This window comes from Pleurodeles waltl, chromosome 12, assembly GCF_031143425.1.
Source record: "Pleurodeles waltl isolate 20211129_DDA chromosome 12, aPleWal1.hap1.20221129, whole genome shotgun sequence".
NCBI lineage: Eukaryota > Metazoa > Chordata > Amphibia > Caudata > Salamandridae > Pleurodeles > Pleurodeles waltl.
The window spans coordinates 686,372,405-686,393,953 of record NC_090451.1 but is presented as its reverse complement, the minus strand read 5'-3'; positions in this window follow the sequence as shown (position 1 = coordinate 686,393,953).

Genomic DNA, 21,549 nt, shown 5'->3' with positions numbered 1-21,549 from the left:
ATATTGTCAACTAAATTCTGTCACTTTGAAGTCACAGAAAGAAAGGTGAACAACAAGCTCTCTAAGAAGACTGCTTGAAACTTGATCTCTGTTTTTGAATGCACACCAAATGTGATAAGAACAAGAGTTACAGCCCTGATTACAGAAAAGGAGTACTGAAGGAAAAATGCTAGGACAGGTAGTGTGAAAAGGCTTTGCTCCTTAGGCGGGATGAAATGAACCTGGACATCCTATGACAAAGTCAGCAAACAGAAAGCCAGACAAAGTGAGTTACAAACCACAAAGCCAATGGTAAGCAATGGGTGGAATGCATTCCCACAGAAGCTTTCTGAATGGCCCCTAGATCTATTTAGCAAACCAGACAGATGTGCTGTCTGGTAGGCTTTGTCCTCAAAATGGGTATTACGAAACTAGCGCTGGAAACAAGGACAACGGCAGGAGGGTGGATAGGAGGAGGAAGACAAGGGTGTGAGGGAAGTCACAACATGATCAATGGTAGGAGGGGCACGGGAACAATGGAGGGCTAGCGTTTGGGAGGGAGGGGCAGCACAACAGACAGCGTAGAGTCCGTGGGCAGGAGGAACACAGAGGAGGTAGATGTACACGAGGGAGAGTGCTGAAAAAGATGCAATCTAGTAGGTGTCTAAACACACAGAAAAAAGAAGACCCTGAAAAAATGAGCAGTGGAGGGACATAAGTAATGCACCCATGCTTCAGGGGAAGGACAGACACATGAAGAGGAAAGACTACACCAGGAAAAACAAAAAGCCATTTACACTGTGGTGAAAGAACTATCCTCCATCATCTGGTGTTATATTTGAAGGAGCATGTGGCAGCAGTAGTCCTGCACCAAACGGCACAAGGGACAGAACCAACAAAGAACTCTGGAATAAGGGAATGTTTGAATTTCACATAGCCATACCATAATTTCCTTCAATGTCAAATGTAAAAAATGTTCATTTTGCATCATAAAACAAATCTTGGGGCCAAGGTCACATACTGAGCCCACCTTGGATTCAACAAGCCTTGGAGCCAGGCAGAGTGATGGTTCCTCTAGTGATTCTCAGCACTACATATTTCAAGAAAATAAAGTGTTGTATAGAGCTCAATTGTTTTGTGGGGGAGGGCTTAGTTTCCTATTTTGTTTTTTCAGGCATGCATTTATGGTAACTGATGGCTTCTAAAGTATGGATCTCAGTATTAATGGTGTCAATTGCAGAATAGTACCAGGTACAGCAGGTCAGTACTGCAGTGCATTTGGGGGGGTGGTCGGCAGCATCCAGTTGACTGGTTTCAGCACTAGAGAAGCTGAGGGTAATGCACCAGTGCGGTACACACCATTTGAAATTAATTACGTGCTGGTACTCGGTACCTATCCATTTAAAGCGCTGCCTAGAACATGACCTAGGCACCAAAAAGTGCTGCCCCATAATTGTTGGTGTTCCTGCTTTGTAATGGAACTGCATCACCGAGAACACATTGCTACAAGTGCGTGTATTGTGTCAGGATTGAAACTTGTTTTGAGAAGTGAACTCATCTTGTCTGGGAACTCGAGCACCCGTAAGAAAAGAAAACCTGACCCAATAAAGTACTTCTAAACCTGACATCTCCGTCCGTATCAACCACCCAATAATGCCTAAAGGCTTTCCTTTAAGAAAGGTGGTCACCCCGACATGTACAGTGCTGCGCATTACAGGTGAACCAAGACTATAACCTGGAGAACTGGAATTATGCGGCAGGAGAGCGTCAAATTCCACAGAAGTGTTTATTAAATAATGCAGAAAGAAAAAGCAAATTAAGCAGGATAAGGGGCAGATTTTATAACAGTGTTACTTCATTATTTTGTCATTTTTAAACTCAGTGACACTGTTTAGGTATTGGTTGCACCTCATTAGTACCATTGTAATACCCAAATATAGCAAAAAGCAACAAAAAGGTGACAGGTCCATGTTTGCAACTTCCATTTCACTGCACGCAAAGACTGGTCGTCGCGTTTTCAGTAACTTTTGAAGAATTTGAGCTACAAACACTCTTTTTGGTTAAAATCTGCAATTATGCAGGAGATAATGGCTTATGTGGCAAATTTGTAATTATGCAAAAATTGCCGCGGCCGCGCGATCCCAGGGACCGTGACTATGACTCACAGAATGCGTTAGACTGTCAAAGAAAAGTCCCCGACCAGATTGCAGGGGCTGAAGAAAAAGAAGCAGGTGACATCCCTAGCCCGTCTCACCCCACACCAGAGCCACTTCCCCTACAGCGCCAGGATATAAACCGTGCACGAGAAAGGACCCTTTTCACATGAACGGCCCGGGGAGTTAAAGCCCCCGATGCTGAGGCCAACCTGCTCAGACCGGGGAGAGTCCCACCCTCGGGGCTGTCACCTGCCTACCCCAAGTACCAGAAGCCTCCGCGAGACAGGCACATAGCTGGTGCGAGCGGCCGAACACAGGCCATCCAATCACAGAACCCGCCTTCACTCAGGAGCCAATCAATGGCAACCGGACTGTTCACGTGGCTGCGTCCCATCCAGCTCCCACCTGATATATTTTCGCTGCAGCCAAGACCTCACGGAAGCCCTAGATTGGCCAGGAGGTTGTCACATGACCGAAACAGGCGGACGTGTAATCCTTGGAGAGCCTCTGATTTGTCCAAAGATGGCCACGTGACCCATTGCCGCCCCCTGGCTGTGGATTTAAAAAACTGCCAGGTGCAGCTGAGCTGTTGCGTTATTTTGTTGCTAGAAGATAAGTTTGTTTGGTTTATGGGGGGGTGGTGGTTGGTTTTGTTTGGATGTTAGTTTTCCGCACCGTAAGTATTTATCTGTTCGTGCAGTTTATGATTTTAATACTAGTGTTGAGTTTTATTACTAGCCGAGCGTTCCCGGGTGGTTTTGGTGTCTGTAATGTTCTTGTTTTGTGGTTTAGGACGCTGATGCTCGTCTCTTACCGAAGGAGAGCACCAAGGAGGTCTGTTGATGGAGGTGGGTGGACGAAAGGTGGTGGTAGGTGACATTTATACTCTTTATAACTCTTCACTTGCTTTTCAGTTCTCTCTTCTAACTTTCCACGATCAGTCTCGAAGGTGTTTTATGATCAGGTAATGGCTGCCTGCCTTTGAAAGGTTGACTTAATTAATTTTTGAAGTTCTCGAAATGATTGTTTTTGTTTGTCTTGTTTTGTTAATACTTCAAGTTAACGTAGTCTGAACAAAACGTTTTAACGGATGTTTAGTTTTTGTATATTTTAGCTCTGGTTGTTTTGAGACTTAATGTGTATGACGCTATGTCTTTTGTATTATGGTGTTAATGAAAAAGCTGTATTCTCTCATTGCTTAAATGCTTTTTGTTTTTTTCCCCCCACTTTAGGCAAAAAAAAAATATATATTTTGTGTAGGTATCGTTAAATGAATTAAGGGACCATTTTTCTGTTAATACACGACTGTATTCTGTGAGTTGTAGTTTGCTGTTAGAAACTGGAGTAACTCCATGTCAAGAATGCTAGCCCGAAAGGGGAAGTCACGGTCTGATATCTTACTTCTCTACTTACTATATCAAGTAAACGAGTTTGTAGGTTAACTCCTAATTTACAGATTCGGAGCAGGAGTGCTGATAGCCGCACAATTCACTCATCTCCTTGCGTTTATCTGGAGTAGAGGATAACAAAGGTCACTTCCTTTGCGTTTGCAATGCACGCTGTTGGAACCGGTGTTACTGGAGGAAGAGGGAACACTTCTATACAGTTTGGGCTTTACCGTTGGAGAGCATTTTGTGCGGGATTTTAGCCGTTGAAACTGAAGCCATTTTTAAGACTCTATTGTGCAGTAACGCTTTTTTTCTTTTTTTTTTCTCTTCAGGTCATTCCTTAAGCCCTTGTCTGGATCCAAGGTTATGTATTGATAGTTTCTTACGATGCACCTTAAAAAAGGAGGGGAGGTGGTGTCTCCTGACAGGTTATTAATCTAAGTGTACGGATTTTACAGCACTGGAACTGCACTTAAAGGACGTGGGAGAGGTGCTTCGAGGGGGAGGAACGCTTATTAGGCATTTTGGGAAGGTGGTGCTCTGAACTTAGTTTTCTGCAGCTGTTGGTGTTCACTTTGTATCCAGGGTGCTGCGATTCCTTGGCTGTGTTCTGGGATCTGTTAGTAAGAAGAATATTGCTCGTTGCAGCGTTCTGGTCCTGCTTTGTACCATTACAAGGTACCACAGCTTGTAGGTTATTTTTGGGGTACATTTCTCTTACTGAGAAGGTGGTCTTGGGAGCATTGTTGAGAGTCCTATTTATTACATTTTTAAGACTGAGTTAAGTGCAATATCTATTTTTGTTATGCAGGCTTCCACGTGATCCGCTGGAAGGTTTCAGTGTGGTGGGCGCAGCTGTGGTTTTGACCATCTGATGGTCAGTTGCATCTTTTCAGAAGTGAATTTTTTTTTTAATTGTATGTTTATGATTTTCATAAACTAATAAACTACCTACCGATGTTTTGATTTGCTTGTGTGCTTTCTCCAAACTGAGTGATCTGCTCCGAAGGGCTGCTGTTACAGCTTGATTTTACTTTAACTTGGTGTTTTTTTGGGTTAGGTTTTTTTTTTTTTTTTAATTTATTTTTTTAGATCTGGGAGGGCAGTAGCCAATGGCTCTGTCTTTGAGGGTGGCTACACCCCCTTTGTGCCTCCTCCCTGTGGGGAGAGGGGCACATCCCTAATCCTATTGGGGGAATCATCCAAACTCAAGATGGAGGATTTCTCAAGGCAGGGGTCACCTCAGCGCAGGACGCCTTAGGGGCTGTTCCTGACTGGTGGGTGACCCTCCTTATATTTCTCATTATCTCCTCCAGCCTTGCTGCCAAAAGTGGGGCCAGTGGCCGGAGGGGTGGGCATCTCCACTAGCTGGGATGCCCTGGGGCGCTGTAACAAAAGGGGTGAGCCTTTGAGGCTTACTGCCAGGTGTTACAGTTCCTGCAGGGGGAGGTGAGAAGCACATCCACCCAGTACAGGCTTTGTTCCTGGCCACAGTGACACTCTCCCCATGTGGCCAGCAACATGTCCGTTGTGTGGGTCAGGCTGTCAAACTGGTCAGCCTACACTGGAAGTCAGTTATGTTTTCAGGGGGCATCTCTAAGATGTCCTCTATTTTACAATAAATTGTACACTGGCATCAGTGTGCCTTAATTGTGCTGAGAAGTTTGATACCAAACTTCCCAGTTTTCAGTGTAGCCATTATGGAACTGTGGAGTTCATGTTTGACAAACTCCCAGACCATATACTCTTATGGCTACCCTGGACTTATAATGTCCAAGGTTTTGCTTAGACACTGTAGGGGCATAGTGCTCATGCACATAATGCCCTCACCTGTGGTATAGTGCACCCTGCCTTAGGGCTGTAAGGCCTGCTAGAGGGGTGACTTAACTATGCCACAGGCAGTGTGCGGTTGGCATGGTACTCTTGAGGGGAGCGCCATATCGACTTACTAATTTTCTTCCCCACCAGCACACACAACCTGTGAGGCAGTGTGCATGTATTGAGTGAGGGGTCCCTAGGGTGGCATAAGACATGCTGCAGCCTTTAGAGACCTTCCCTGGCTTCAGGGCCCTTGGTACCAGTTACAAGGGACTTACCTGAGTGCTGGGGTTGTGCCAATTGTGGAGACGGTGGTACATTTTAGGTGAGAACACTGGTGCTGGGGCCTGGTTAGCATGGCCCCAGCACACTTCTCAGTCAAGTCCGTATCTGGCAAAAAGTGGGGGGGTAACTGCAACAGGGAGCAATTTCCTTACAATTGGTACCTATGCATGTGGTTAAAACTGCCACTCAAGAAGACTTTTTTTCTGTCCTAGACTAGTGTGGCTCTTTGTAACCAGAGTCCATTAACATAGGAAGGACACATGCAGAACTAATCTACAGCAGCTGTGCACACGGACGCCAGAAGGTTTGGAGGCCTAAAACAAACAATTGTAGGAGCGCAAACTCTGTCTTGTCATTAGTGCACTATCATAGTAGTGTGGGATAAGTTAAACTAAGTTTTCAGAACGCTCCTTCCTCTCCAATGAAACTGGCTCTCTGAAATTGATTAGTGCATTAAGGGTGTCCTTGATAGCCCAATTTTATCCTGCTGTCGTAAAATTGTCTCCTACAAACTTTTTTTTTTTTTTTGACAAAAACCTTTCAGCTTTACATTTCAAGGCTAGAAAATCAATTATGAATTAACATATCTGGGTGTGGGAACTCTCCTCCCCCTGACTGAAGGCCGAGCTTTCCCACTTACAATGAAGGAAACAATTCAGTCTTTCATTCAGCTCTTGCCTTCACTGGGGTATCTGATGCCAACCATGTGCGCAAGCCAGCCCCCACTCACTAAACTTTTTCTCTAGTTAAACTCTGCACGTCTGCCTACTGTGAAGGGACATCTTGTTTAACACACTCACCCCGTGCCTTTTTGACTGCCATTTTCTGCAAAAAGTGATCGTTAGGTGAAGAAATTATTTGAATTGGTGAGTGCCCAGATGAGGAAAGCTATCTCTTAGTTATAACTTGACCTGTAAATGGCAAACTAAGTGAAATTGACTACCATGTAGTTATTTGCTAGTTGTGTGGTCTTTGAAGCCAGTCTTTGCACAAGCACCTTGAATGTACTTGCCAAAGAACCTCTTCATCACTTGGATCTGAAATTAACTGGCATAAATCTAGCGGTGGACTTTTTTTTTTTGATACTTTTATTTTCGGTGGCATCCTATATTTGTCAATTCTGGTTGCATGAGGATCCTGAAGGTTGTGCGTTTCAGCCATTACCTTTTCCCTCTGCATGGCCTTAAGTGCAGGGTCTGAACTTCATCACTGGCTAAAACTGACCTTACCCAGGTAAAGGTACAAACTACACTCTGCAAAGGACAGGTCCTCCTAGCCTATCTGAGCACAAATCTCCAGAAATGACATTATCTTCTATACTCAACTTCCAAAACTAAGGCCAAAATAATAACTGAGATCAGATTATGGATACAAGGATTGTGTACATGCGCACAATGGACAAGTAAGTAAATACTTTCTCAGTAGCCTATCTTGATATATTTTTTTTTGGGGGGGAAGGGGGCTGTTGGCCATTTTCAACGATCATGTTGATAGAAGTACATTATACGATGACAGGGGGTATGCAAGTGACTTGAGGAGCAGTAGAAAGCATGCAGAACGAATGCTTCAGCTATGCCCCCGGACATTCTACTGAGTGGGGTTGATTAGTAATGCAAGTTGTGATTGTACCATAAGCAAGCATCCTACCAGACCTGCCTAGCGAGTTCAGATTATTGGATGAAAGTGTGGCTTAAGTTGAAAGCTGTTTAGTGACTGGTAAAGCCAATGGGGGTTGCGAGACACTAGCATCCTGCTATACCATGCTATTTGGGTCTGCTAGCAAGTTTTTAATTTTAAATTTATTTTTCTTTTCCTCCCTGTCCTTCATATCACCACTTTCTCAACCTTCTTATATCTTACTTTTATTTCTATTATGGTATGACTAAATTAAAATAAAGTGGCTTTTATTTAAGCCTGACCTCAGCACTGCAGCCGGGTCCCCAGGTGGGCATCCAATTCAGAAGCATGGGGGCGGGATGCCCACCTGGTGACCTGGCTGTAGTGCTGATGTCAACTGAGAGGTGGCGGAGATTGGCTCTGGTCTGTCGCCTCTCTCGAGATAGCCTGAATTCTGGCACCCAAGGGCCGCTCAGAATGCCTCTATTCAGACATCTCGCAGTGAAATAATTTCTGGGGGAGAGAACTGCTAGCGTTTACACTGGAAACTCGTACTGCTGGTAGAGCAGGCACAAAAGTCCCTTTTCCACCTGAAGATATTGGTTTCTCCACCTGAACTTTACCAGTGTGTCCTTGCTGTCTTACAGATTATCCACAGCTTTAGATTCCACCTTTGGTGTTTCATTGCTGCACCAGTTCCCGAAGCACGGATGGTGGTCAACTTGCCTACAATTCTGCATGGAACCTATACAAGTCAAGCTGCAATGTAAAGGGTAAGTCTTGGGGCTACATGGGATTTATGGCAGTTAATGGAAATGAAACCTGAGGTAACAATCATGAAAACCGAATTTTAAGGGGATGTAATTCAAATTACCATAAAATCAACACAATCACTAGCATTAACAAAGGGGAAACTCCATTTTTGAAATCCCTGTTGAGGAATATTTTTAAATCTACTGTTAGAGAACTCACTTTTCAACAAACACCTGTCGAGCCTGACTAAGTGGTCCTTAAAGTGTGAGGAAAAAGGGGGCGGGGGCACCAATAGAACAGGATTTTAGGAATACAATTGAACTAAAACCTCATGTTTTTGGTTAAAATATTTTATTGATTTTGGTCTTAATGAAATTATCCACTCTGCAAAATTTAATTCTACAGTATGTCATGAAATACCTTTTTTTTCTATGAACTCTTGAAACTGATTTTGTAAGGTATGAGTGTGTGTATAGTAGCAATTCTAGGAATGTCTTTCCATAAGTCTTGGGTGGACAATGGGTTTGCCGGAGGTGAGGACTAGAGGGAGCTTATAAATGTGCCCTTAAGAGCCTATTCAGATGAGCAGTGCTTGCTAATCTTTGTAGTCTCAACTTAATATGGTGGCTCTAGCCCTTGTACGTTGTCCTTAATGGTGCTTGGTGCTGCCTTCCGGCTACTGTACAAGAAGGGTAGCTGTTGGGTCGTTAATGCAAACCTCTTTGGGTGCCGAGTGCCATTGCACCACATGGCTACCTATTTTTTATGGGCTTCACCTAGGGATGAACAGTCTGTAGTACGTGTGTCAATTGACTGCAAAGTCAAATTTACTCCTATAACCAGAAGTGACACCATTGAAGTGTGGTTAGAACATGATCTTTCAATACTGAAGAGTCTTTGGGCCTTGCTGTTGCTACATTATTTTGATAAACCAATCACCCTCTTGACTCAGTGGATTTTCTGCCCAAGGTTTGTACCAACTGTCCTTGCAAACTGTACAGTGTATGTAGTGGTTTCAGAATCTGTTTCTCCAGCCTTGTGCAGGTGATCTGGTGTTCCTTGGTTGTCCACTCTGCTATGTGAAGCCTGTTTCTGCATCCAACATTGACTGCACTATAAAAGGTAAGTTATGGGTTCATAAAGTATGTTACACATGTGAATGTACTTGATAAAGTTTGGATCAGTGGTTTCCCTGTCGTGGTGGATTGCCTCAATTAAGTGAGGTTGCTCTTATGGACTGGCAGTGGAGGGGACTTTTTTTGGGGGTGGCGGGGTGGTGCAGTGGCGAGTAGTGTACTTTTAGCTCTTGATACTTTACTGTGCCATGATGAGAACAAACGGATGTGCTGCACCTGGCCTGCGACCAGCAGATCTGCTGTTTAGCAATAGGGTGTTTAACGTAAATCTAGAAGGGTTTAATGGTACAGACAATCTGTCATTGGCTGCACTTTACAAATCCTGTATTATAAAGTCAATCACCTATGAGGGTCTCGGAGCTTAACTGTAGGTACTGGGAGCTTAAGTGATTTACTGAGAATCGATGGATGTTGAGTTGACACTGGGAATCTAACCTGGTTCCCCTCAGTTCTGAAGTCAGCAGCTTAGGCAATTATGCCACACCCTCTCCATCCATCTTTGCGTCACTTGGCTAAAGCTTCAACTGAGGCTGCAGGAAGATGTGGAAACTGTTACTATGTAAAGATCAAAGAGTGCATAGAAAGCATCCTACACCATCTATTTACAGGAGGATAAGGAAATTTAAAGTGGTCCCATGCTGAGATGTTCCATAGCAGACGACTCCCATGGATATGACTTTACATTGATGTTTCAAGTACACATGTATACATACAGCCAGTGGTAGTCTTCACTCCTTTAAAACATGAGTGGTTGGGCCACACTTTGCACAGATTAGGTCCCAGCCACTCAAGTTGTGAAGATTACCACTGGCTGTATGTATACATGTGTACTTGAAACATCAATTTAAAGCCATGTCCATGAGGGTCTAAATCTATTTAAAATATAAAAAACAAACAAGGCAGTGACTTATTTACTCCATTTTACTCAACCTTTTAATACACTGGCATGCTGGGGAGGGGCCTTCTCTCCACTATCATTTGAATGGAGAATCTTTACAGTTTGGGGTACAGCAGAGTGGAATAAACTTAATAATCTGGTTTTAGTTGATTTTATTTTGGATGCTTGAACATCTCAGGTGGCCATAGCTGTCTTTACTCACTCTTCATCTTGTTTTCTTGTAGGTGACACTTCTCCCACAGGAAGCCTCTTGGAGGAAATCTTTGGTGGCCAGACCTTGTCTTACTTTACGTTATTGTAAAATAAAGTACTTAACTGAACGTTTGTGTCTGTGCTCATTTTGAGAACTGAAGAGTGATCAAGCTTTCCTCAGAGGGGCTCCCTGTGAGTTGATTGTTTGCAAATAGTGTTCAGGCTCCCCTTTAAAAGATGGGAATATCACTTTTTTTGTGATGGGTGGTAACCCAATTTTACAGAATTGCTTCTCCTATAAAGTTTATTTCAATAGAAGCTGACTATTAGAATGGTGTTAGTGAGGGGTGTGTCTGTGTCGGGGTGGGGTGGGGTTTAAGGGGGAGGTGGTTAGTGTTCCTGAGCTTTGGATGCTTACAATTGCTGTAAGTCTCCAGTCAGATGGTGTTCCCCCTTGATGGATCGTTCATTGTACACTACCATAACTTTATTCTAATTCCTTAGTTATATTTCATCATACATAACTGAAAATTAAGTAGGCAAAAGATGCGGAAACAGTACAAAATATTTATACACAAAAAAAGTAACATTTCATTGACCAGACAGCACATAGGTGGTTTACATGTAACTGTAGGAGAAGTCTGTGGCTTAACCCTTAAAACTGAACGCGATTGAGAGAACAGCCAGTTTTAGACCACAAAATTTTTTTAGGTGTAGGACTAGCCTGTGAAGTGTGTAGGTAGCACAAAAGCCTAATTTTTCAATGGATAGTATTGAATTGGACATATGAACAATGTGCATGGTACCCATTGCTGAAACATCAGACCCAATCCAGCAAATCGGTAGGATGAAATCAAGCACTGATGGCATATGCCCAGTCTAAAGTATCAGATGCTGATGGAGTGGCCCTCTAACAAGAGGGTTCTAGTCAAGGAACTGACGTTACCTTTCAGTACTGTTGCATCAACCACTTGGCTGAAGCCGAGGCCTCCCTCTCAGCTGCCACACAGAGAATGTATGCTTCAGCCAAACAATATTGGCTTTAGCAATGTTCTTGGGGGGGTTGATAAATAACTGGCCTTCCAAGAGCTTTAAAACATGATGTAATATATTGTAGCTAGGCTATGTAAAACTTACTGTCTAAAATCAAGCAATAACTGCAAGCCCTAACCTTCCTAGTCAATAAAAAAAAAATGCAAATTAAATAATGTTACAATTTGTATGTTTCTGTATTGTTTTGCCTTTCAAATCATGGCCTATGTATAGGCCTTGGTTACCACTAATGATTCGGGGAGGGGTTGTCTCTGGATTTCCATATTGATTCAGTGGAGGTCCACAAATGGCAAAAGGTTGGAACCCACTGCTCTAGGTGACAGAGCACCCCTAACCCCAGCATCAGTCTGTATCTGGAGATTACTGGATTCAAGCCCAGTAGATCCTGTCATCAGGCCATGTATGTTGTAGGAAGTTAGCTCTGTGTGCGCACTCTCTTACTTTAAGAAATAGTATATGGAGTCCTGATGCAAGTGCTAAAGGATGCTGTAGGAAGGTGGCTCTGTATGTACTATTTCAAAGTAAGAAATAGCATGCACAGAGTCCAAGGGTTTCCATTCGAGGTAAGATAGTGGCAAAAAGAGAATTCTAATGCTCTATTTTGTGGTAGTGTGGCCGAGCAGTAGGCTTATCAGAGGGTAGTGTTAAGCATTTGTTGTACACACAGGCAATAAATGAACACACACTCAAAGACAATTCCAGGCCAATAGGTTTTTATATTGAAAAATATATTTTCTTAGTTTATTTTAAGAACCACAGGTTCAAGATTTACAAGTAATCTAAATGTAAGGTACTTCACTTAGATACTTTAGGAACTTTGAATAAAAGCAAGAGGGCACAGTAAGAACACCCTCAGTGGCAAAGGGGCGGCCGGGTGCAGCGTGCAAACAGGCGTCTGGTTTTAGATTGAAAACAATGGAGGGCCCGGGGGTCACTTCAATGATGCAGGCAGGCACAGGGCTGGGCTCTTTGGGGTAGCCACCACCTGGGCTAGGCAGAGGGTTTGCCTGGGGATCGCTCTTGCACTGGAGTTCGGTTCCTTCAGGTCCTGGGGGCTGCGGGTGCAGTGTTGGTTCCAGGCGTCAGGTCCCTTGTTACAAGCAGTCGCGGTCAGGGGGAGCCTCTGGATTCTCTCTGCAGGCGTTGCTGTGGGGGCTCAGGGGGGAGTCTCCGGTTACTCAAGGGCTCGCAGTCGCTGGGGAGTCCTCCCTGAGGTGTTGGTTCTCTGGATCTCGAGCCGGGGGCATCGGGTGCAGAGTGTAGTGTCTCACACTTCCAGCAGGAAACAAAGTCCTTGGAAGTTGCTTCTTTGTTGCAAAGAAGTTGGAGATTTTAAACGGGGCCGCTGTTCACAGGAGTTTCTTGGTCCTGTAGTCCAGGGCAGTCCTCTGAGGCTTCAGAGGTCGCTGGTCACTGTTGGATGCGTAGCTGGACCAGGTTTTCAAAGTTGGAGACAGGCCAGTAGGGCTGGGGACAAATCAGTTGTCGTCTTCCTCCTTCTCTGCAGGCTTGTAGGTCCGCAGTCCTTTCTTCAGGTTGCCGAAATCTGATTTCCTGGGTTCTTGGGTGCCCCTAAATAATTTAATCAATCAATAGAGCGCTCTACATACCTGTGAGGGTCTCGAGGCGCTGAGGTGGAGGGGGGGGGGGAGGGGGCAGCTGCTACTGGTCGAAGAGCCATGTCTTGAGGGGTCTTCTGAAGGTGAGTAGGTCCTGGGTCAGCGGCAGGTTGGTCGGGAGTGTGTTCTAGGTCTTGGCGGCGAGGTAGGAGAAGGATCTGCCTCCGGAGGTCTTTCGTTGGATGCGGGGAACGAGGGTGGTTTTGTGGAGCTGTCGGGTGGGGGTGTAGAAGCGGAGTCTGTTGAGGTAGGCTGGTCTGGTGTTGTGGAGTGCTTTGTGTGTGTGGTTGAGGGGCTTGAATGGGATTCTCTTGTCTACGGGAAGCCAGTGAACCCCTCTCAGGTGGGGGGAGATGTGGCTGCGGTGGGGTACGTTGAGGATCAAACGGGCGGAGGCGTTTTGGATGCGTTGGAGGTGTCACAGGTGTAAGGCCGGGATACCTGTGTAGAGTGCGTTGTCGTAGTCTAGCCTGCTACTGACGAGGGCTTGTCACTGTTCTTGTTTCGGTCAGGATCCACTCGTAGATCCTGTGGAGCATGCAGAGGGTGTTTGACAGGAGGAGATAACTGCGTTGCCTGTTTTGACATGGAAAGGGAGGAGTCGAGGACGAAACCCAGGTTGAGTGCGTGGTCGGTCAGCGTCAGTGGGGTTCCCAGTGAGGTTGGCCACCATGGGTCGTCCCAGGCGGCGGGGGTGGTTCCGAGGATGAGGACCTCAGTCTTGTCCGAGTTCAGTTTCAGACGGCTGCTTCTCATCCAGTCGGCGACTGCCTTCATTCCCTCATGAAGGTTGGTTTTTGGCGGTGTGCGGGTCCTTGGTGAGGGAAAGGATGAGCTGGGTGTCGTCGGCGTAGGAGATGATGTTGAGGTCGGGTTGGCGGGCTACTTGTGCGAGGGGTGGCTATGGAGATGTTGAACAGCGTTGGGATGAGCCCTGGGGTACGCCGCAGACGTCTGGGCTTCGGATAGGGAGGGAGGCGGACTCTCTGGGTTCCTCCGGAGAGGAAGGATGGGGTCCAGTCGAGGGCCTTTTCTTGTATTCCGGCTTCGTGGAGGTGTGTTTTTAGAGTGCGGTGGCAGACCGTGTTGAAGGCGGCTGACAGGTCCAGGAGGATGAGGGCTGATGTTTAGCCGTTGTCCAGTTGGCACCTGATGTCTGTGGCGGCGAGAAGGGTGGTCTCGGTGCTGTAGTTTTGTCTGAATCCGTATTGGGAGGGTTCCAGGATGTTGCTGTCTTCGAGGTGGTGGTTCAGCTGCGTGTTGACTATTTTCTCGATGACCTTCGCCGGGAATGGGAGTAGGGAGATGGGTTGGAAATTTCGGAGGTCCTTGGGGTCCGCCTTGGGCTTCTTGAGGAGGGCGTTGATTTCGGCGTGCTTCCAGCTTTCCGGCTAAGTCGCTGTTTCGAAGGAGATGTTGACGACCTTCCGTAGTTGGGGGGGCGATGGCTGCGTCTGCTTTGTTGTACACATGGTGTGGTCATGGGTCTGACAGAGATCCTGAGTGTTTGGAGTTCATGATCTTGCTTGTGTCGGTGTCGTTGACGTTGGTCCAGGAGGTCAGGCGGTTGGCACTGGTGATGTTTGTGGGGGTGGGGTCTGGCGTGGTCGTGGTGTTGAAGCTGTCGTGGATGTCTGATCTTCCGGTGAAAGAAGGTTGCCAATGAGTCGCAAAGTTCTTGGGATGGTGGGATGTCGTTGGGGTTGGAGAGTTCTTTCATGATGCTGAAGAGCTCTTTGCTGTCGTGTGCGTTGCTGTCCAGGTGGTCTTTGAAGGAGGATCGCTTGGCTAGTCTGAGTTGGTAATGCCTGCGGGTGGCGTCCTTGTGGGCTGCGTGGCTGTCAGGTGTGCATTCGTGTAGCTATTTCTTCTTTAGTTTCCGGCAGTTGCGCTTGGAGGTTTGGAGCTTGTCGATGAACCTGGTGGTTTTTCTACTGGCTTGGTTGTTGGTGGTCTTCTTGAGTGGTGCGAGGGAGTTGGTGCAGTCCATCCACTGTCTGAGATTGTGGGCGGTGGTGTCTGGGGGGTCGGTAGGCGGGTTCTGGGCAAGGGTGATGGTCAGCTGGTCTTTGCTAACTTTGCTCCAGCAGTGACGGGGTGGTTGTTGGTTGCGGTGGTGCTTGGCCTGTTTCTTGAAGGTTAAATGGATGCAGTGGTGGTCTGTCCAGTGGAGTTTGGTGGTGTGGTTGAAGATGATGTGGCTGCTTGTGGAGAAGATGGGATCGAGCGTGTGGCTGGCGGCGTGGGTAGGTGTGGTGACAAGTTGGCTGAGGTTGGCGATCAGGGTGGGGGAGTTGTTGTTCTTCTTCTTCTTGAGGTGGAAGTTAAGGACCCCGAGGAGGATGTAGTCTGTGGAGGTGAGTGTGTGGGTGCTGGCGAGGTCGGCGACTGAGTTGCTGAAAGGTGCCCGAGGTCCTGGGGGGGGGGGATCTGTAAACGAGCGTACCTCTGAGGGTGGTGTGGGGGTCGCTTTGTATTCAGAAGTGCAGGTTTTTGGCGGTCTTGAGGGTGTCGTCCGTCTGGGTGTGGACTTTGAGGGTGGATTTGTGGGTGATGGCTATTCCTCCTCTGATTCCGTTGGCGTGGTCCCTGCAGGAGATCTTGTAGCCGTCTGGGATGGCTATGGTGATGTTGGGTGCCAAAGAGTCATTCCACCAGGTTTCGGAAGGCTACGTCTGGGGCGGCGGTGCCGAGCAAGTCCCAGAGCTTGACGGCGTGCTTGCGTACAGAGTGGTTATTGAGGAGTATGTAGCGGAGGTGGTTAGTTCCGGTCTTTGGAGGTTGGGTGGCTCTGTCGCAGGTGAAGCTGCAGGTGTGGCAGGAGAAGGGTCCGTTGGTGTGTCTCGGTGAGGACTGGAAGCATGCTGCGGTGCGGCCAGGATTGGGGGCGTTGAGGTCGCTGGCAGTGTAGCGGTGTCTGGAGGTGTGGGGGTCCCGTGGACCGGGGGGCGCTGTCCAGGTGCGGATGGGTCGCCGACTGGCTCGAGGGTGGCGGGCCGCAGGGATGCAGCGGTGGGGAAGAGAAGACTGCTCAGGGGAACTGGGGGGTAAGGGGGCACAAATATAGCAAAAACAGGCGCAAAAAGCAGAAAATACAAAGGAAAAGAGATTACAAGAATAACCGTAACAGTACTACAGTCACTAAGCTTACCACTGGACAGCGGGTGGAGGAGGGCCTCGATCAGCTGGGAGCAGCGAGGGCGGGGTGGGGGAGACACTAGGACAGCTGGGAGGTGCTGTGCGCGCGGGGAGTGGACCACTGGCTAAGCAGGTCACAGGTCACTCACCGTAGCGCACAGCGACCACCATTAAGAGGGGGAGGTGGGAGGGAGGAGCAGCTGGGAGGTGGGAACGAATGGGGGCGGGGCCGCAGGAACGCAGCGACGGGGAAGAGGAGACAGCTCGGGGGAGCTGAGGCGCTTGGGGGCAAGGGGGCACAAAAATACGGCGAAAACAGGCGCAAAAAGCAGAAAATACAAAGGAACAGAGATTACAAGAATAACAGTAACAGTACTACAGTCACTAAGCTTACCACTGGACAGCGGGTGGAGGAGGGCCTCGATCAGCTGGGAGCAGCGAGGGCGGGGTGGGGGAGACACTAGGACAGCTGGGAGGTGCTGTGCGCACGGGGAGTGGACCACTGGCTAAGCAGGTCACAGGTCACTCACCGTAGCGCACAGCGACCACCATTAAGAGGGGGAGGTGGGAGGGAGGAGCAGCTGGGAGGTGGGAACGAATGGGGGCGGGGCCGCAGGAACGCAGCGACGGGGAAGAGGAGACAGCTCGGGGGAGCTGAGGCGCTTGGGGGCACAAAAATACAGCGAAAACAGGCGCAATAAGGCAAAAAGCAGAAATAGAATGGAACAGAGATTACAAGAATAACAGTACTACAGTCACTAAGCTTACCACTGGACAGCGGGTGGAGGAGGGCCTCGATCAGCTGGGAGCAGCGAAGGCGCGTTGGGGAGACACGAGGACAGCTGGGAGGTGCTGTGTGCGCGGGGAGTGGACTACTGGCCAAGCAGGGGTGTGTTTTAGGTCTGGGAGGTCAGTAACCAATGGCTACTGTCCTTGAGGGTGGCTACTCTCTTTGTGCCTCCTCCCTGTGGGGAGGGAGGCACATTCCTAATCCTATTGGGGGAATCCTCCAAAACAAGATGGAGTATTTCTAAAGGCAGGGGTCACCTCAGCTCAGGGCATCTTAGGGGCTGTCCTGACTGGTGGGTGACTCCTCCTTGTTTTTCTCATTATCTCCCCTGGACTTGCTGCCAAAAGTGGGGGCTGTGTCCAGGGGGCAGGCATCTCCACTAGCTGGAGTGCCCTGGGGCATTGTAACACGAAGCCTGAGGCTTTGAGGCTATTTGCTAGGTGTTACAGTTCCTGCAGGGGGGAGGTGCTAAGCACCTCCACCCAGATCAGGCTTTTGTTTGTCCTCAGACCACAAGACTCTCACCCTAGGGGGTCAGAAACTCATCTCTCAGCAGCAGGCTGGCACAGACCAGTCAGTCCTGCATTTAAGGATTGGGTAAAATACAGGGGGCATCTCGAAGATGCCCTGTGTGCATTTTTTAATAAATCCAACACTGGCATCAGTGTGCGTTTATTATTCTGAGAAGTTTGATACCAAACTTCCCAGTATTCAGTGTAGCCATTATGGAGCTGTGGAGTTCGTTTTTGACAAACTCCCAGACCATATACTTAATATGGCCACACCGTACTTACAATGTCTAAGAATGGAATTGGACACTGTAGGTGCACATAGTTCATGTAGCTGTGCCCTCACCTGTGGTATAGTGCACCCTGCCTTAGGGCTGCTAGAGGGGTGACTTACCTATGACACAGGCAGTATTTTGTGAGCATGGCACCCTGAGGGAGATGCCATGTCGACTTTGCCTTTTTCTCCCCACCAACACACACAATCTGCAATGGCAGCATGCATGTGTTAGGTGAGGGGTCCTTAAGGGTGGCACAACACATGCTGCAGCCCTTAGAGACCTTTCCTGGTCACAGGGCCCTTGGTACCACTGGTACCTTTTACAATAGACTTATCAGTGTGCCAATTGTGGAAACAATGGTACATTTTAGGTGAAAGAACACTGGTGCTGGGGCCTAGCTAGCAGGGTCCCAGCACACTTCTCAGTCCTGTCAGCATCAGGCAAAAAGTGGTGGGGTAACTGCAACAGGGAGACATTTCCTTACATAAGTGAAGGATCTGCACCGCATGTGCTTGTGGTGTGTGGAGCGCAACCACAACCCGAAGTCTTAATTTGAGTGCTGGGCCATGAACCTGAAAGCTTTGAGGGTGCAGTCCCTAGAGCTACTTGTGGTCCAGCACTGTTTAACGTCTCTATCAGTTGAGAGCAAGGTCCCGAGAACAGTCGGAGAGCGCCCCATCTTTGTCTCATCTGAAGTCCTCAGGACTATCTGGTAAGTTAAGGCACAAGTGTTCCTGGACTTCTCTCTGGCTGATTCAGTAAACGGAGCGCCCTTGTTCTAAACCTCAAAGCCTACAATTGGGTCAGTTACATAATACCCTGAGTTTGCAGGTGCTGCAGTGACCCATTCTGAAGTCAATTTTGAGGCCTAGTACCTCATTTCTGGGCAGGCTGGATCTCCTTCAGGCCCTGTGGAGTTGGCAGGGGTCCCCTAGGATTCAGCACTAGTGGCTTTCACCACTGCTGGGTGGGCGCCCATGGATCTGCTCTGATTTGTGCCGCTTACCTAACCTTATGTGATGCTGGTTCTGACATGGATGCTCCCAGTGCTGCCTGTTCCCCTGGGCAGTGCCAGGAGCTGGAGCAGTTGTCTGATTTCAGCAGTGGCCTTGTCCCCTATGTTGGATCATGGCCCTTTTTCCCCTGTTAGGGTATGGTTAGGGATGGGTGAGGTTGCTGGACCGCTACAATCCCACCAACATAACTTGGACTGGCAGATGGACTTGGATGAGACCTCTCATCTTGACACTGGCATGCTTTCTCTTTCCTACCGTGGCTAAACAGGAGGAACCTTCCTACTTCTTGGTGGTGTGAAGGGCAGATGAGGTTTTGGACCTCTGCTTCCTTTAGTGGCTGTCAGTAGTATCCTAACAAAGGTGCTTCAGGCTGGGGTTTCCTCTCTTGAACCCCTCTTGTCCTTCTATGAAGTCCTAATTAAGTTCCAACTGGGGCCCTGGTTCAAACACAGCAAAGGACAGTCACCCACTATTATAGGACTGCTCCAAATGACCCATTTTTCTTAATACAACATCCTACCCCTGAGAGCTTGGTTATCCAAGCCTCCACATCCAAGACTCATTCCCTTATGCTCCTCTGATAGGGAATCCTTTTGGGCCATTACACCCATACTTCATGGGACACAGTTGTGCAAATGCTGTCCCAGGTCCCAGAGGAGACCTGGGCCATTCTTGCCCAAGCTGTTGCTGACAGGAGAGATACAGCCAAGTTCACAGTACATTGTGGGCTGGACACAACTGACTCACTAGGCAGATCAGTTGCATCGACATTGGACTTAAAATGCCACGCCTCCATGCCTGGTTGAGGATGTCTGGATCTTCGGGGATGTCCAATCTGCCCTTCTGGACTTGCACTTCGATGGCACCTGTCTCTTTGGAGACAAAGCATCCTCTGTGCTTTAAGGAATCTTGAGCTACTGCCAGATCCTTAGACCTCACAGCTGCCCCATGCTCACCTCAGTCTGCTTTTTGCCCCTTTTGTGGCTGCCAAAGGGGTGTCCCAAAAAGTCTGTTCCCTTCCAGCAGCCGCATGGCCAGGGACGTGGGATCTAGTGTTTGTGTGGATCAGTGAGCCAGCGGTCTACCTATTGAACCACCGTCCCCACCCACTTATCGTCCTAGTCTGACCATTCCCCATCAAAGACCAGTTGGTGGCAGGCTGCGTCAAACCCATTTTTTTTCTTCTTTCTTTTTCCCTATGGGGAAACCATGGCCTGCCTCGGGTTCACCAGCAACCATTACTTTGCTTGGTATATCCTTACAATTCGTTCCTATTCAATTTTCTTTGACTAATTGGAAGGCTCTTAGGTTTGATACATGCATTGTTCAAGGCACACGCACCAACCCAAATTCCACATCCTGTGGTGAAATGAGTACTACAGTACACTGCCCCAGGAAACCAAAAGGAAGAATGCAGTGGATAGGCGGCATCCCTCCTTCCTAGGCACATTTGGTAGCAGTCACCCTATCCGATACAACTCATAGTATTTGTTTTTTTATTTTTTTTAAACATAGCTCTCAGGCCAGCCAAAGGTAAAGCCTAGCACAACAATTACACTCTAAAGCACTGTTTGCTAAATCCATGAGATGTTAGCAAAGTCATACTCTTCCCTAACAAAAAAGGCTTAAACTACCTATAAACAATTGCTAAAACAATACTATAACCTACTGTGATATTCACAAAATCACCATACTTGGCAAGTTAACAAAACAATGCCTACCAAACTCGCCTATTTAAATTTTAGGATCACAAAACGCATAATTGGTGTTTTTCATGTAAAAATCTGTTGTTGAAAATAGAACACCAATAAAGTGAAAACTATTTTAAATAATTAAAAATACATATCATCCTGTATAATCCTAATTTAACATAATACTTTAACAAAAGTGTAACTTTGTAACATGTATGTAAGTTAAAATATATATATATATATATTTTTTTTAATGGCAATATCACTGTAAGATACAATATAAAAAACATATAGGAAGGTTAATGGTCTCCCTGTGTGCTGTATCAGTTGATCAAGAGGGCTCCAGGTTACATTGTTTGTTTTTCTCTGAAGGTTGCTGAACGACTGTTTTTCCTTAACCAGTGTCATAGGTGGGAAAGAGGGACATTTTAGAAAAGTTGGATTTTAGCACTGGTGTTTATCTTAAAATCAACCTGTTAGGAATAATCTAGATGATATCCTTTTGTTTGATATGTATACACAACCTGATAGGGAACAAAATGCCGTAACTATGCTAAGAGGGACCCTGCTTAAAGGAGGAAATTCTTCTTTTCTCATTCCTCTTCCTCTGGCAACTGGTGCACCTCCAATCTTTTAACGGGATTGGGGCAGTGTCTGTGTGGCATTGAGAACTCACTTCTGGTATTGCATCTCACACCTACAAGATTGCACAACCTACAGAAAGAAACATACTGGATGTCAAGTAGTATAGTGGTGGTCCAAGAGCATTCGCCGCCATTATCTGGTGTGTACTCAGCCCCTATTTAAATCCAGAGTCCCCATGCCAATGGGGCCCTCCAGCTTCACTGTCTGTTCTGCCTCTTCTAAGTGTACGCTCAGAACATCAGTCAATAGAGACATCTGCCCCAGACACCACTGAGTCCTCATGTTTGCACTCCTGTAACGGCTGCTGTTATGGAGGCTCACAGTGGATGGTTAGATACTGATCTCTTGGAATATGCTGGTGTTGATGAAGGGACGTTAAAGCTTTCTGAGAGTCACTATCGTTTGCCTCCACAGCCCACCCAACCTGGTGTTGTCAGATCTCCCAGTTCATTTACTCTAATTGTTTGCCCCTCCAAACCTGTGAATTTATTTTCTCAATCAGTGTCCATTCCTTCCACGTCCAGCTACATGTTTGATTCTGATGAGGATGTTAATGTAGTGGTCAACAGTGAACCTGAGGACAGCCAG